Source organism: Hypanus sabinus, chromosome 1 (assembly GCF_030144855.1).
Source record: "Hypanus sabinus isolate sHypSab1 chromosome 1, sHypSab1.hap1, whole genome shotgun sequence".
Lineage (NCBI taxonomy): Eukaryota > Metazoa > Chordata > Chondrichthyes > Myliobatiformes > Dasyatidae > Hypanus > Hypanus sabinus.
In genome coordinates, this window is record NC_082706.1 from 31,350,254 (window position 1) to 31,366,388 (window position 16,135).

Sequence of the window (16,135 nt, forward strand, 5' to 3'; positions counted from 1 at the left end):
CCTTGATTTCATAATTTCATGAGCAGTGTAGCAGATACCACCAGTTATTGTAGGGAGGAGCGCGCTATAAAACTGTCTTGGAATTCTCTGTCTATGTGCATATAAGGAAAGATTGTACCATCGCAGAGTAGAAAACAAGATTCCGTTTTGCTCCTATTGGCTCCACAGAATATCAATAATGACGTAATTAATATTAATTCTGCCCCCCCCCATTTTGAGATGGGTTAGTGTTGGCACCGCACTATAATCAATGGGTAATACAGTGGTGCAGCTAGTAGAGGGGCTACCTCTCAGTGCTGGAACCATTGCTTCAACCCTGACCTCTGCTACCATCTGTGTCATGTGAGCACACTCTCCCTGTGGCCACTTGACATTCCCATGGCTGTGCTAGCTTTATTGAGCAGTAATTAACCCATGCTTATACGGATATTGAATGGTCCTCTACTACAATAAAATGGACTCCTGACCTCATAATCTACCTTGTCATGACCTTGCATCTTATTGTCTACCTGCTTTCACTATAACTGAAACACTTTATTCAACTTTATTACTTCTCCTCTGCACACCAGCATATTTTAGTTTATCCCCTCTTCTTTTTGTAGTATCCGTGCCTCCAATTTACCCCCATTCGCCTAGGGTGAACCGCTGTCACCCAGCTAACAGTGCAATATTTCGGTGTAAATATGGTGTAATGCCCCCCCCACCAGTACACGCTCGCAACACAAATACCAGACAATACACCAAAGACAAGTAAATAATTGCAACTTTATAGTTATTTCTTAGTGATGGGTTAGTAGAAACAGATAACCTAAAGGCACCAAATCAGTAAGTTTATCAGTTTGTGCACATAATATTTTAATATGTTGGAGCTCACACCTCCGGATCCATCCATAACGAACTTCCGAGCCTTCAGCCACTGTCCGAACCACCAACTTACAGTATCAGCTGCCCTGGAACCGCTGTCCACACCTCACACATCCGTCCTCCTCGCTCGTCTCCCATAAAAGACTGCGAACTCCCGCTCAGCTCACAGATACAAGATAGCGTAACAATTTCTCCATGGTTAGTTTCCCCCTTATCTACAGTTATAACCTAAACATTCCAGGTACAGAAACCTATTACAGCATTAAGTAACATTACAGAGAAGCCATTTTGTTAGCCTGAACAGTTCACACCACAGTCATTGGTACTGAGAGCCCTACATTTTCTCGTTCTGATGAAGGACCTCAGCCTGAAACATCAACTGTTTATTCTTTTCCACAGATGCTGTCTGACCTGTTGGGTTCCTCCAGCATTTCGTGTCTGTTGCCCTTGATTTCCAGCATCTGCAGACTCTCTGCATTTTGTTTCTGGTTTCCATCATACTACCCCAATGCACTGCTGTAATGAAACAATCTGTATGGAAAGCATGCAAGACAAGTTTTTCACTGTACCTCAGTGTATGTGACAATAATAAATCAATTTACTAGGTGGTAGGTACATTAAGCACAGTAAATTGCTTTTAATGTGTAGTTAAGTGGCAGAATCTGTGTGGGAGTTGACAGGAATGTGACACAATATAAAGTGGGATTAATTCAAGGCTGGAACAAATGGGTGATTGATGGTCACTGCAGACTAAGTGAGTTGAAGGATCGGTGACTGGTTTTCATACTCTATCTCTCTCTGACTTTACGGGATGATCACCTCATGGTTAACATTGTCTGAAAATGCCTAAAATCAAGAAAGTCAAAAAGATCTTCACAGATCCAGTGCTATAATGTAATGGTTGGACAAATTTGGGCTATTTTCGCTGGAACAATGGAGGCTGAGGGAAGATCGGATAGAAGATTATGACAAGCCTAGATAGAGAAGACAGACAGCATCGTTTATCTCACCAGGGTCGAAGTGTCTAATACAAGAGGGTGTGCATTTAAGGTGTGAGGAAATAATTTCAAAAGGAGATGTGAGGGCCAAGCTTTTTGAATCTGAGCGGTGGATGCCTGGAATGCATTGCTTGGGGTTGTGGTAGAGGCAGATACATTAGGGACATTTAGACAGGCACGTGAATGTGAGGAAATGGAAGGATATGGACATCTATAGGCAGGAGGGATAAGTTGGCCATTTGAGGATTAATTTATTTGGTTCTGCGTAACATTGTGGGCCTAAGGGACCGCTCCTGGGGTGTACTGTTCTATGTTCTATCTCCAGAAGAGCAAGTTTAGTCAGTCACTCCAAAGCTCAGTCTGTTCCTATTTGCTCACATCTTGCTCACATTAAGGATATTGGCATCGCTGGTAGTGTTCCTTACTTCTATTTAGCTGGCCAGCAGCAGTGGAGTGAGGTATGGAAGGTGCATTTAGGGTAACTTCAGCAAAAAGTGCAATGTATTTTATAGATGGAACCACTGTGTGCTGCTGGTAGAGAGAATAAATACTTAGGGCAATGGATGTGGTGCCAATCAACTGGCTGTTTTGTCCTGAATGGTGCCAAGTTTCTGAATATTTGCTGGAGTTTCACACATCTAGGAAATTGGCAAGTATTCCATGCCGTGTGCCTCTTAGGGAATGGAAAGAGTTTGAGGTATCAAGTTCAAAGTACATTTATTATCAAAATATGTACACTATATACAACCTTGAGTTTCATCTTCTTACAGGCAGCCACAGACTGTGGTGGAGGCCAGGTCTGTGGATATATTTAAAGTGAAAGCTGATAGTTTCCTGATCGGTCAGGGCATCAAAGGATAAGGCGAGAAGGGAAGTGTATGGGGGTGAGTGGGATCCGGGATCAGCCATGATGGAGTGGCAGAGCAGACTTGATGGGCTGAATGGCCTAATTCTGCTCCTATGTCATAAACAAATAAAATGCAATAGAACCCATTTTTTAAAAAACCCATACACCAAAGGCCATCAACCAACCAACGTGTGAAAAAAAAGAACAATTCATGCAAACAATAAAAACTAACCAAAAATAACACTCAGAACATGAACAGCAAATTCCAAGAGAGTGAGCAGACAGTCACAGGGCCAGCTCAGCTCTGCAGCCATTCCAGGAGCCCAATGGCCGTGGTCCACAGCTATGGGGACAGTTCAGCGCTGAGACGAGTGAATCTGGTCCAAGAGCCCAATGACTACAGCCACAGACACTGAGCTGGTTCAGTACTGAGGTGAGTGCAGATGGCTGCAGACCTCAGCCTCAGAGTCAACTCAACACAGAGAGGAATAAACCTCATGGAGCAGCGAGCTGAAAATTCCCGACACCCCAACATTTTCGACCTAGCCAATCATTCCAATCGGTTAAACATCAGCTCCTTCCTCACCCTCGGGCCCAGGCCCTGAGTCCACTCTAGCAATGGCTACTTGCACCCCTGAAACACCTTAATCCGCTGAATCCCCGAGGACACCGCAAAAAAGCCAGGTCGTACAGATAGTTCAGAAGCACAGCACTTGAATGTTGATTGCAGTGATCGTAGTCCAGAAAAAGTGTAATTTATAGAATCGTCAGTAGATTGGCTTGTGGTCGGTAAAGCATCACTGAGTCTCGCCAGTGCCATCTTCTCCACACGGCCCAAGGGATGAGTCATTTATCACAGGGTACTCAACCTCTTACAATCCTGTCACCAAGGTACATGACAAATCCATCTGAGTTTCTGGTCAGTGGTGATACCCAGGATATATTCAGGACAACAGGAAATATTCAGTGCCAGGTAATATTACTTGTGTTCAGGAAGATGAGGGGCAGTATTACACACCATCTAAGAGCTTACTCCTGCATCTTATCGACATCCTCATTCAGGTGTGGCTGCTTTATCTGCTGAGGGATTGTGAATGGAATTGGACATTGTGCAATCTTTAGTGAACATCCTCCCTCCTGAATCTCTGCTAGTCATCAGCAGGAGAAGATGATGGAGCCACAAACAACCAAAAATTAATTCCCAGCTGACAGTTTTGTCATCAGTAGTTTATCAATCCAACTGTAAAGATTGATCCAGATCACCGTGGTACCAGCCTACCGGTTGGTCTTGCCCGTGGCTCCCATTTTATCTCCAGATGGGAAGGGCTGGTGAGATAACCCATGCATCCTATGATTCAAAGTGAGCTGTGAACATCATTTAGGTCTCATACATCTCATTCTGAGCTTCCATTTTGGAATAGCCTACGTAGCTCACCAGCTCGTAGAATTGTAGCATCTTACAGTATGGAAATTGTCTCTTGTTCTCCATCGTCCATGCCAAACAAGATTCCCCTCTAGGCTAGTCCCATTTACCCGTGTTTCGCCTATATCCCTCTAAGGCTTTCCTATCCACGTAACTGTCCAAGTACCTGTTAATGTACCTGCCTCAGCCTCTCCCTCTACCTGCTCATATACTGAGTACTCTCTAGGTGAAAAAATTGTCCCTCAAATTAAACCAATGCCATCTAGTGCCCAACCCTGGTAAAAAGACTATGTTCATGGTCACCATCTATGTCTCTTGCTGTTATACACCTGTATAACATCATCTTTAATTCCTTGCCTGCTCAACCTCTCCAGACCTCAGAGTCTCAGCTTGTGGCAATATCCATGTAAATTTTCTCTGACCTCTTTACAGCCTACTGGCATCTCTCCCACAGCAGCATGATCAACACTGAACACAATATTCCAAATGCGGCCTCACCAACGTCCCACACGAGAAAAGGCACTTCCAGCTGATGACTGGAAATTTTTTTAAACCATTATAGCAATTTTAAATAAAAGAAACTTAGGAAGCCTGAAAGAATTAAAAACTATTATAATGTTAGAAATAACTTAAACAAATGCTAAGCAATATAAAATAAAGCAATTACCTAAATTGACCTTTCCACACAAGGTCATGACCCCATTCCTTGAGAAGACTTATTCAAAGCTTGATCCTTTCTGGTTTCTTAGTCCAATCTCTATTGTGCCACTGGGCTTCATGGTGAGTCTGCGACAGTATGGACAGTCAGATATACACAGGGAGGTCGGAGACCGATGGAGCGACAGCAGCTGTCTAGTGATTCCTTGTAGATCAGGCAGCTATCAGTCAGCACTATCCAACTATTAACGAGGCATTGTGAAATCAGCACATGCTTCAATATTGAAATGAGATATGATTCATGTTTATGATTAAAAGCTCACAGGAGGTCACGGCAGAACCATCGCTGTAAATATAATTCATGTGTGTCATGAAGACAATGCAGTTTGCCAATTAAATACAAAAGGACAGGATGGTTTCCTGGAGGCAAGAATAATCCAAGCTGTAAACTATTAATGTCAATCCTGTTTATGTTTGATTATAGTGCAACATTCAAAGTAATTGAAGCAAATTGGGAAAATGTCAAAGAGAAGGATGATTCTTCAGTCTTCCACCAGCACATTTATGTATCCAAAGGAAATAAGTAAAATGTTCAGATCACCTTTAGAATTCTTGAATATTGGAGCATTTTTTAAGCCTGGAGATGTTAAGTTGTGGAACTGGTTTGAGATAGAATGAAGCGTAGGCCATTCCGCTCCTCATATCTCTGCTGCTATTCAGTAAGATCCTTGGCATTTCCTTCCTGTACTAACGATTAATTCCCTCATATCCAAAACAACCCTTTGAGATTCTGTCTTGTCTCCATGGCCCTCTTGGATTGAGACTTCCAAGCAATCATTTGCCCTTTGGATGATAAATGTACTTCTCATCTTAATTCGGAATAACCACCCCCTTATCCAGAGGCTGTGACCTGTGATTCTAACACCTCAGGAAGGGGAAACATCATCCCTATGTCTGCCTTTCCAGTTCAATATGTATGAAATTTAGTGTCAGCTGCTTGGCTAAGCACTAGTGCTTTCACTGGGAATTTCACCAATCTTCCTTCAGTGCGCTCATAACTACATGTATTTTCTGGTCTTTATTCCCTTGATAAATACATCATCATGTTTCCATGAACTGCGGAGGTGGTGGGGGTGGGGGGGGGGTAGGGGGCAGTAACTGGTTCCTGGATAAAAGAAGTACTTTTCCATTGTGATGTTTTGAGAAAGATTTTGCAAGACTTAACCCAAAAACATCTTGTTCATTCTGAAAGAGAATGCCTACACACTTGCAATCATTTATGGGATTTGCTGACAAGAATTATATTTAAACAGCACAAGACTAAAAAAGAGACCAGAGTGACGAAGGTCACTATGAAGACTAAATATCAAATGTAGAATATATTTCCTACACAGTTTGCAATTGGTGTGTTTCAAGGTGAGTCTGATCCAAGCAAACATTGACTATTGAAAAGCACAAATCACTTTCAGTAATTGCCTTGTAACCAGAGATGCCTTTCATGCCAGGGCTTGAGCAGTAATTGGCTGCATCTCAATAGGTAGAAGCTTCACTCAACTGCCCGAGGCACACTGCCGAAACCAGAGGTCAAACTGGAAACTTCAGAGCATCTCTGAGGGAATGCAGCACTGCCAGAGGAGCTGTTTCTTGACTGTTTAAAGCAAAACCACATTTTTGATCAGCTCTGTTTTTCATTTACCTACTGTGCACTTTGAGCAATTTCTGTTTTCATTCAGTTTTCTTCCTACTGAAGTCCCACTCCTCTATTCCAAGAACAACGGGGATGGGGGTGTACCTTATTGCCCAATAATAATTGCCGATCCAATACCCAGGAAGAAGATTATCATTTAATTTAATGGATCTTACTGTTTGCAAATTTCTTGCCACATTTCCTAACTGAAATGTGACTGTTAGGAAGTTTATATGCAGTAAGAGACACTGAATTGAATGATAATCTTCAGGGTATTCCAAATCGCTTTATAGCCAATTTAAATGAAACGTGACTGTTAAATTGGCTATAAAACAATTTAGGATGTCTTAAAGTTATGAAAAGTGCTATATAAATTCAGTGCTGTCTTCATTCAACAGAAGAGTAATCACTGATAAAGTTTCAAAAGCAAACTACTGTATTGGCTCTCTTCCTGTTTACCCTGTATAACTCGGACTTTAGATACAACACCGAGTCATGTCATCTGCAGAAACTCTCTGATGACTCAGCAATAGCTGGATGCATAAAGGGAGAACGGGATGATGAATACAAGACCCTGCTGGAGGACTTTGTCAAATGGTGCAGGCTGAATCATCTGCAGCTCGACATCAGTAAGACAAAGGAGATGGTGATGGACTTTAGCAAGACTAAGCCTGCACTGTTCCCTGTTACTATTGATGAATAGGATGGAGAGAGGACCAACAAGTACCTGGGCTTGCACCTGGATGACAGACTTGAGTGGAGCACCAATGCAGAGACTGGGTAGAACAAGGGCCAGAGTCGCCTCTACTTCCTGAAGAAACTGAGGCCCTTTGGAGCATGCAAGCCTCTCCATCACATATTCTACCAATCTTCTATGCAGTGGTGTGCTGGGGCAATGGTGTCAACACGGATGATGCCAACAGGCTCAATAAACTGATTAGAAGGTCTGGCTCTGTATGGGAGTCAAACTGGACACACTGGAAGTTGTGGTAGAACAAAGGACCCTATGGAAAATCTTGGCAATCTGGACAATGTTTATCACCATCTGCATGCCACCTTGGCTGAAAATAGAGGAGCACTTTTAATAACAGACAGACAGCAGCGCTGCTCCAAAGAGGTAATTCTTACCCTTGGCCATAGGCACTATAACGAGTCAACCTATAGCTGGGGAAGTGATGACCCCTCTTGTTAGACTGCTTGAGGTAACTTTTTTTTTATTCTTTCTACTTCTCTTCTAATATTGATATCTGAGCACTTGTAATGCTGCTGTGACACTGTAATTTCCTTTGGAATCAATAAAGTATTTATCTATATCTGAAGCTCAAAATCCTCATTAAATCAGGGAGTAACACACACCAAATGCTGGAGGAACTCAGCAGGCCAGGCAGATTCTATGGAAAAGGTCACAGTCGACGTTTCTGGCCAAGACTCTTTTTCAGGTCTGAAGGAAAAAAAGAGATGAGGAGTCATAGCTACAAGGTGGAGGGAGGGGAGGGAGAAACACAAGGTGATAGGTGAAACCGGGAGGGGGAGGGGTGAAATAAAGAGCTGGGAAGCTGATTGATGAAAGAGATATAGGGCTGGAGAAGGGGAATCTAATAGGAGAGGACAAAGACCATGGAAGAAAGAAAAGGGGGAAGAGCACCAGAGGTAAGGAGAAAAGTCAGGGAGCATCTGTGGACAGGGTTTGATGACCTTTCTTCAGTATAGGTTTGTCAATTTGTAAAATATTGATGCAATACTTAGGAAAAGGAAAAGGCATTTTCCCCCTCAAGCACCCTCTACTGATCAATAAGATTGTGACTGATCCAACTTCCCTCGTCCACCTCAAAGGTCCAAAGTATGCTTATTATCAAATACATACATATCACCATATATGACACTAAGATTTGTTATCTTGCAGGCACGCACAGTAAATCTGAGGACACAACAGAATCAGTGAAAGACCACACCCAATAGGACAGACAAATAATCGTTGTGCAAAAGACTATAGACTGTGTAAATATGAAAGAGAAAAGAAAAACAAATAACAATAAATATTGAGAACATGAGATGAAGAGTCCTTGAAAGTGAGTCCATTGGTTGAGGGAACAGTTCAATGATGGGGGTGAGAGACATTGAGTGAAGTAATCCCCTCTGGTTCAAGAATTTGAAGGTTGAGGGGAAATAATTGTTCCTGAACATAAGTGGTGTGGGTTCTAAGGCTCCTGTACCTTCTTCCTGATGGCAGCAGCAAGATGTCATGGATTGTGCAGGTCCTTGATGACGGGTGCTGCTTTGCTACCACAAACAAGAGAAAATCTGCAGATGATGGAAATCCAAGCAACGCACAAAAATGCTGGAGGAACTCAGAAGGCCAGGCAGCATCAATGGAAAATAATGACAGTAAATGTTCTGGGCTGAGACCCTTCAGCAGGACTGGAGGGAAAAGCTGAGGAGTAGATTTAAAAGGTGGGAATATCTGAAGATTTTCTTATGTTTGTGTTTCCAGCATCTGCAGATATTCTCTTGTTTGTGCCTCACCCAACCTTATAAATCTACTTGTCATCTTTTTTTCCCTTCAGTGTTGCCAAAGGCTCTTGCCTGAAACGTCAACTGTACTCTTTTCCATAGATGCTGCCTGCCTTACTGCATTCCTCCAGCACTTTGTGCGTATTGCTGCTTTCCTACAACAGCAGTCCATGTAGATGTGCTCAATTGCGGAAGGTCTTTACCCATGATGGACTGGGCCATATCCAATAATTTCTGTAGAAATTTCAGTTCAAGGACATTGGTGTTTCCATACCAGGCAGCGATGCAACCAATTAAACCCTCCACCACACACCTATAGAAGTTTGTCAAAGTTTTAGATACCATGACAAATCTTTGCAAACTTCTAAGGAGGCAGAAGCACTGCCAAGTTTTCTTCATAATTGCACTTACCTGTTGGTCCCTGGACAGATCCTCTGAAATAATAACACCAAGGAATTTAAAGTTGCACACCCTCTCTTCCTTTAAACTCCTGATAAGGGCTGGCTCATGGACCTCTGATTTCCTCCTCTCGAAGTCAAGTAATTTCTCCTCCTGAAGTCAATAATCAGCTCCTCGGTCTTGCTGACATTAAGTGTGGTTGTAGAACCACTTAGCCAGATTTTCAATCTCCTTCCTATATGCTGATTCATCACCACCTTTGATTCACACAGCAACAACGCTGTTGACGTAGCAGCTGTGATTCATCTCACATTCATAAGTATAAAGTGAATAGAGCAGGGCACACAGCCTTGTGGTGGGCCCGTGCTGATGCAGATTATAGAATAAGAACCAGCATCCATTAACCTCAGTTATCAGCTTTCTGGAACTCTCCTCACAAGCCCGTAGGCATTTCATTTTGCAGCTTTCTGTATTCTTTCGCATTTAAACGATAATTAGTTTCATCAGATCAAGCTGCCCACATATCAGATCACATTATTTTTTAGAATGATTACAACACAAATATACTGTATCTGTCTTTCTGAGTCTATCAATTATCATATTACTTTGTCATTGCTAAAAGACCCATTTTCATCTTCTCTTGCCACCAGGGGCGGAGGAAAATCAGGAGAAGTACTGATTTCTTTTCCCCATTTCATCCTTACGAGCAAAATTAGAGTGAGCTACCAGGTGCCTGTCTCCCAGTTGTTATTGGAATTGTTATTGATATAGATTTTTGAGACAAATCTCCTCTTGTTTATACTTTTTATATACTTTTTTTTATTTAACTAATAAAAAGATTGATAAAGAAAAGAAAGGATTCCAGTCAATACTTGGGCAATGGGTATACATGGGGAAACACTGGGAGTGGGAGTGTTTGCTAACCAGAAGCAGTCACGTTCCTGACCCGATGAGGAAGATAGTTAAAGACCAATGTTCCAGAGTAATGGAACTCACTGAAGGTTGCTTAGAAACCTGATTAAATTTGATGAAAAGCAGATCAAAATTGATGCTCTATATCAAATCTGAAAGGTAAAGAAAGCATTTCACTGTGGTAGGTGAAATGATCCACAACAAGAGCTAACCGGTTAACAAAATTGGCTCCAAGTCAGCCAAGTGTTGGCTCCAGCCTCAGATATGCAGTCATGTCATGTCTAATCAACAAAGGTATTCTTTAGGATTTTCTGCCAGTATCGCCTATGTTCCCTGCCCCCATTCCAGATCTTGGTTTAATGTTTCATCTAAAAGGTAGCACCACCTTCAACATTGCACTTACAGAATCATAGCAAGCATAAACACAAAAAGGCTACTGTTGTGTTATGTCTGTGCTGGTTTCTAATTGAGCCAGCCAGCCTAATCTCACCCAACACTCGATCTGTATTCCTCCAGGTCACAGCTTTTCATTTGCAGATCCATGTGGTGTAGGTTACTCTCTCTAATTTCCCCCGTCCAAACCCCTCCATATCTTTTGTCTGTGTCCTTGCTCCATTCATAACAGGCAGGAATTATCAATAGCCAACCATTTTAATTCAACTCCCCATTCCAATTCTGACATCTCAGTCCATGGACTCCTCCGATGCCATGATGAGGCCACTCTCAGGTTGGAGAGTTCATATTCAGACTGTGCAGCCTCCAGTCTGATGGAATGAACTCTGAGTTCTCTAATTCTTCTCCTTACAGTTCAATCCAGTCTTCCTGAAAAATTTCCACTCACCTATAATAGGGGCAATTTACAGTGGGCATCTTATCTAGTAACCTGCGTGATTCTCTTAGAAATTGGTAGCTCCAGGAGAAACCCTCAGGGTGACATCACGAATGGGCAAATTCCAAAGAGACAGAACCAGGGGTCACTGCGATGGTGGAGCAGATTTAGGGGGCCAGATGTGCCATGAGAGAATAGGAAGATGATTCTTTCTCTCTAATTTTCTGACATCCCACTTATCATCGTTGCAACCTTGGCATCTTCTTGAGCTACTGATCAGCCAGTTGCCGAGCAAACTGGTCAAATATTGGAACAGTAAGCGGTGCCCTTGATACAGTACAACATCTACTTGGTATAAAATCACTCCTCTAGAAAACACCAGGTCTACTTCTTCTTCTTGAACAGTCTGTTGATGTTGAGGGTCACTTGCTTCCACTCCAGACTGTGCTGGGTGATGAGACAGTCATGAAACCTCTAGAGTGTATGGTGGACACCTGTTGTTAGAAAAGGGGGCTCTCCATCACTCACTTACTGGACTTCTGAATGCTCCCAAAGAGACACAAGGTTTTCAATCCCAACCCAGTTGCACCTTACTGATTCTGATTGCTCATATGGCAAAGTTGCCCAGGAGGCAATTGCTCAGTAGTTCAATTGTTCCAATAGTTTCATTTAATATCAGAGAATGTATACAATATACAGTATACCTGGAATTCTTGTTCTTCAAAGACATCCATTAAAACAGGAGAGTTCCCTAAAAAATGGACAACAGGAGAAACATTAGAGCCCTAAAGCCCTCCTGCTCCCCCCACAAGCAAGCAGCAGCAAAGCAATGACCCTCCCTCTGCCCCCAATTTAGATCAGCACCCTCCGCTGCAAAGCCCTCAAGACCATGATATGCAGAACAACAAAAACTAATCATTCACCTGGCGATTTCACATACCAAAGCCTCGCTCTCTCCCTAGCAAAGAGACAGAGAAGTTTCACTCAGTGAGAGGGAAGACATAAACAAAACAACTCACCGATTTATGGTGTTAAAGTCTGCTGTGTCACTTTTTCTCTAGAGTTCTCCAACGCAAGAGTTGGCAACAAACTGTCCCTCATCATCGAGAGAAAGAGACAGAGAAATTCACTGTATAGAGCCCTCTGACAGCCAATCCACTGTTCACGCTATTCCGTTTTCTCCCACAAAACTTCAGAGAGAGGCACCCACATAGAATCAGCTCATTGCCTGGGCCACAAGCTTCAGAACCTCGAAGGCACCTGTCTTGTAAGCTGCATGCTTAGAACATCAAAAAAATAACAGCCAGCAAGCCAGGAGGAGGTCCCATTGCAGCAAAGAACCAAAGTTTGAGGTTAGTTCTAGGTCAGGGTCTTGGACAGAACCCAATCCACCTTGAAAAGGGAAAAGAGAAACATTAAAGGTAGAAATTGTATCTGCAGATGAGTTCGGAGAAATTGCTGTCTAGTGATGGTGAGAATTATGTTTTTTGGAGGAGGCTATGAAGTGGGCCTCTATCCTATTGAGTCTATGCTGAACATTAAGTACCCACCTTTACACAAAGCCTACCAACAAACCATTTTATTTTCCCCACTCTTCCCAAAATTCTACTGTTGCCCCAGCCTTCCAATAATTACAAAGCAGGGAGCAGAGTGTCTGTTTTAGGGATTGATGTCAGGCACACTGAGAACATGACCATAGGACATTGGAGCAGAATTAGGCCACTCAGCCCATTGAGTCTGCTCCACCATTCCACCATGACTGGTTTATTGTCCCTCTCAACTCCATTCTTGTCTTCTCCCCGTAACCTTTGATGCTCTGACTAATCAAGAATCTATCAACCTCCACTTAAAATATACCCACAGCAGAATGCATTTATTTATCTATTTATCTATCTATTTATTTATTTGTTTGCTTGTTTATCTGGCTATTTATTTATCTATTTATTTATTTATTTATTTATCTACTTATCTAGCTATTTATTTATTTATTTGCTTGCTTGTTTGCTTATTTATTTATTTATTTATTGATACAGCACAGAGCAGCCCTTTCTAGCTTAACAAGCCAGCCACCCTGAAACCTATGTTTTTAACTATAGCCTAATCACAGGAAAATGTACAATGACTAATTAAGCTACTGACCAGTACATCTTTGGACTGTGGGAGAAAACCAGACCAGCCGGAGGAAGTCCAGCCAGTCACGGAGAGAACCTACAAACTCCTTACAGACTGCTAAACCTGCACAGTCATGTACCTCCCAGTCTCCACTCAGCTAAAATGGGTCACCTGCTACTCACCACCTGCAGCCTATTTAAACCCAGCTCTCACTCACAACCCTTGTTCACTCATTGACCAGCCAGCCTCAACCAGTTGCTCCTAGATTTTAGTTAAATTTTTGTCTTTTTCTATTACATATCCATTCTCTATTGTTTGGTGACCCCCCCACTGAAGCTTCTTAAGTTGCAGTTTGTTGTTAAAGTTATTGCTTACTGCTAAGTTGTCTCCACAGCTCTGAATTTAGGTCAGGCCTCTTCTACATCTCGTGACAGGATGGCTGAAACAACAACTGACCTGAATTTTCTGCAATGCGAGTTCTAGTGGCCCACCATTATTACAGATGTCTGTCAGTTTGTTGCTGCCTCCCTCAAATTGTCTAATCCAATTACTTCAACCAGTGGCCCTCTGGGCTCTTGCAGTCCCTGCCGGTCCCTCGGCGCCTGTCAGCCAATGTTGCCAAAGTGGATTTACTCACACCTTCAGATGGGTCCACACTGAGCATGATAGTTTGGACCAGTTCTCCAAGATGGCCCACTTCATTTCTCTCCCCAGACTTCTGTCAGCTGCTGGCATGGCGCACCTGGCTCTCCAACATGTAGTTTGCTTCCATGGCTTCTCCCAGTACCTTGGGTTGGATTGGAGCCCACAATTCATCTCCTGCATCTTGGAAGCCTTCTGCTCCGTCTTCCACACCTTAGCTACCATCTACAGACCAATCAACAGTCAGAAAGAGCCAATTAGCAAGTGAAGAAGTCCTGCAATGCTTTGCGACCATGACCCCTTCCACATGGTAGAAGTATCTTCTCTGGGCTCTTCTCCCACAATCTTCACACTTCCACTGCCATGGGTATTATGGCTACCAACCCCGTTGATCCCCACAGAAGAGACAAAAGTGGAGGTCCCATCACCAGAGCCCTGTTTTGCAGATGCCAGAATGCCTGGAAGAGGATATGGAGGGCGATCCTAGCTGCTAATAGAGCTCGCTGCTGCCAGGCTAACAATCATGGGCGCCCAACCAGACCACACTGGCCTGGGGACCATGTCTGGCTTTCCTCTTGAGATCTGCCCAGCAAGCTCTCACCCTGGTTCATCGGTACCTTTAAGATTACCCATTGCATCAACCCAGTCACCTGCCATCTCTAGCTGCCTCCATCCCCTAGGGTCTGGCCTCAAGCTTTTTATCCAAGGACCACTCAAACCACCTGAGAATGCACCTGCAGAACCTGAAACGTTCACTGAAGAGTTCCACCAAAGCCATCCAGATGATCCTGAGTTATCGGGTGCCATAATGTGGTTCCTGCCAGTTCTGCACAGGAACTGCCACGTTTCCAACTTATGATCTGCAGCCTATTTAAACCCTGCTCCTACCACTGCCTTGTTCACTCATCAAACTAGCCAGGCTCAACCAGTTGCTCCTAGCTTTCAGTTACCTTGATGCTTTGTCACGTTAGATATCCATTCTCTATTGCTTTGTGGCCCCTTGTGGTTCATTATCCTGCAGTCTATTATTGAAATGATCACTCACTACTAAATCATCTCTGCTGTTCAGCGTTTGGGTCAAGCCTCCTCTATATTCCCTGACACTGACAGTGCTGGAAATAAACTCTGAACTCTAACACCCCAATTTGTAATGGTGTCTCACTGACCACTGCACTACTGTAGCACCCAATTCCCCAATTCCATAGACTCACCTCACTTTGGCTAAGGAAATTCCTCCTCATCTCTGTCCAAACGGACATCTCTCTATTCTGAGGCTGTGCACTGTTGGAACTGGCAACTGAGTTGTTTATCCTACAAGTGGGGATTAGAAGCCCCCCCCCCCTCACTAGCAAGGAATCTAAATGAACCTGCAAAGCAAATATGTGAGCAGCAGAGAACAGACGGGGTCCAATAACAAAAGGGTTTCTTTGGCATTTGAGCAACAGATCCTTGATTTTAGTGACACTTTCCTTAATGGCTGGAATTTCGCATCAACAGGGTCATTTTGCTGGGAGTGATGATGCTGTGGGACAATCAGGAACTGTAACCCACTTCTGAACTTCCAACTTGGCCTCCAGAGAACAGAAATAAATGACTATAAAACTGTCTGAAGCCATATGATTGGATGGGATAATCATTACCATCTTTAACCTTATGTTCTTATGAAACCTTTCTATCTCTGAAAGAAAATGATGTTTCAAGGATCATCTGTCCTTATTACAAGGCAACAGTGAATAATTGTATAATTGATGTTTAAGCTACATGCTAATGATTTAATGCAAGTTTCAGTCATCAGATATATTTGGCCTGAAGACCTTTGAGATCATATTTAGTTATTGCAAATGGATATAATCATTTGTCATTTAAATTTGCTCCTACCTTCTCTCCCCACCTCCTGGTGTCCATTCCATTCAGGTCACAGGCCAGCCAGTATTAAGTTGCCAAGAATAATACATGGCTTTGTTTGTCTGGGCTGAAGAATGCAGTAGAAAATCTAGTGCGTTGGTGTTGCAACGCTGCTGCTTAGTAGCACAGGGGTCATATATGCCTCAGGAGAGAATCAAAGCAGGGATCACGGAAACCATGGCAACGTAGAGGTTAGCGTGATGCTATTACAGCTTGTGGCATTCCAGAGTTCAGAGTTCAATTCCGGCACTGTTCTGGAGAAGTCTCCGCATGTTCCGGCGTTGTTTTGTAAGGAATCTCTGCGTGGGTGTTCTCCAGGTGCCGCAATTTCCTCCCACAGTCCAAAGGT

At 43.1% G+C, this 16,135-nt stretch overlaps 1 long non-coding RNA gene across 1 annotated transcript; it reads right to left on the reverse strand.

The window, feature by feature from the left end:
- Nucleotides 1-11,154: 11,154 nt before the first annotated feature.
- Nucleotides 11,155-15,874, reverse strand: LOC132392766 (uncharacterized). The gene is made up of 3 exons (XR_009511650.1): nucleotides 15,760-15,874; nucleotides 13,877-14,106; nucleotides 11,155-11,878 (listed from the first exon to the last, which is right to left on the reverse strand). It is a non-coding gene; the product is annotated as an uncharacterized LOC132392766 (long non-coding RNA).
- Between the last annotated feature and the right edge of the window lie 261 nt (nucleotides 15,875-16,135).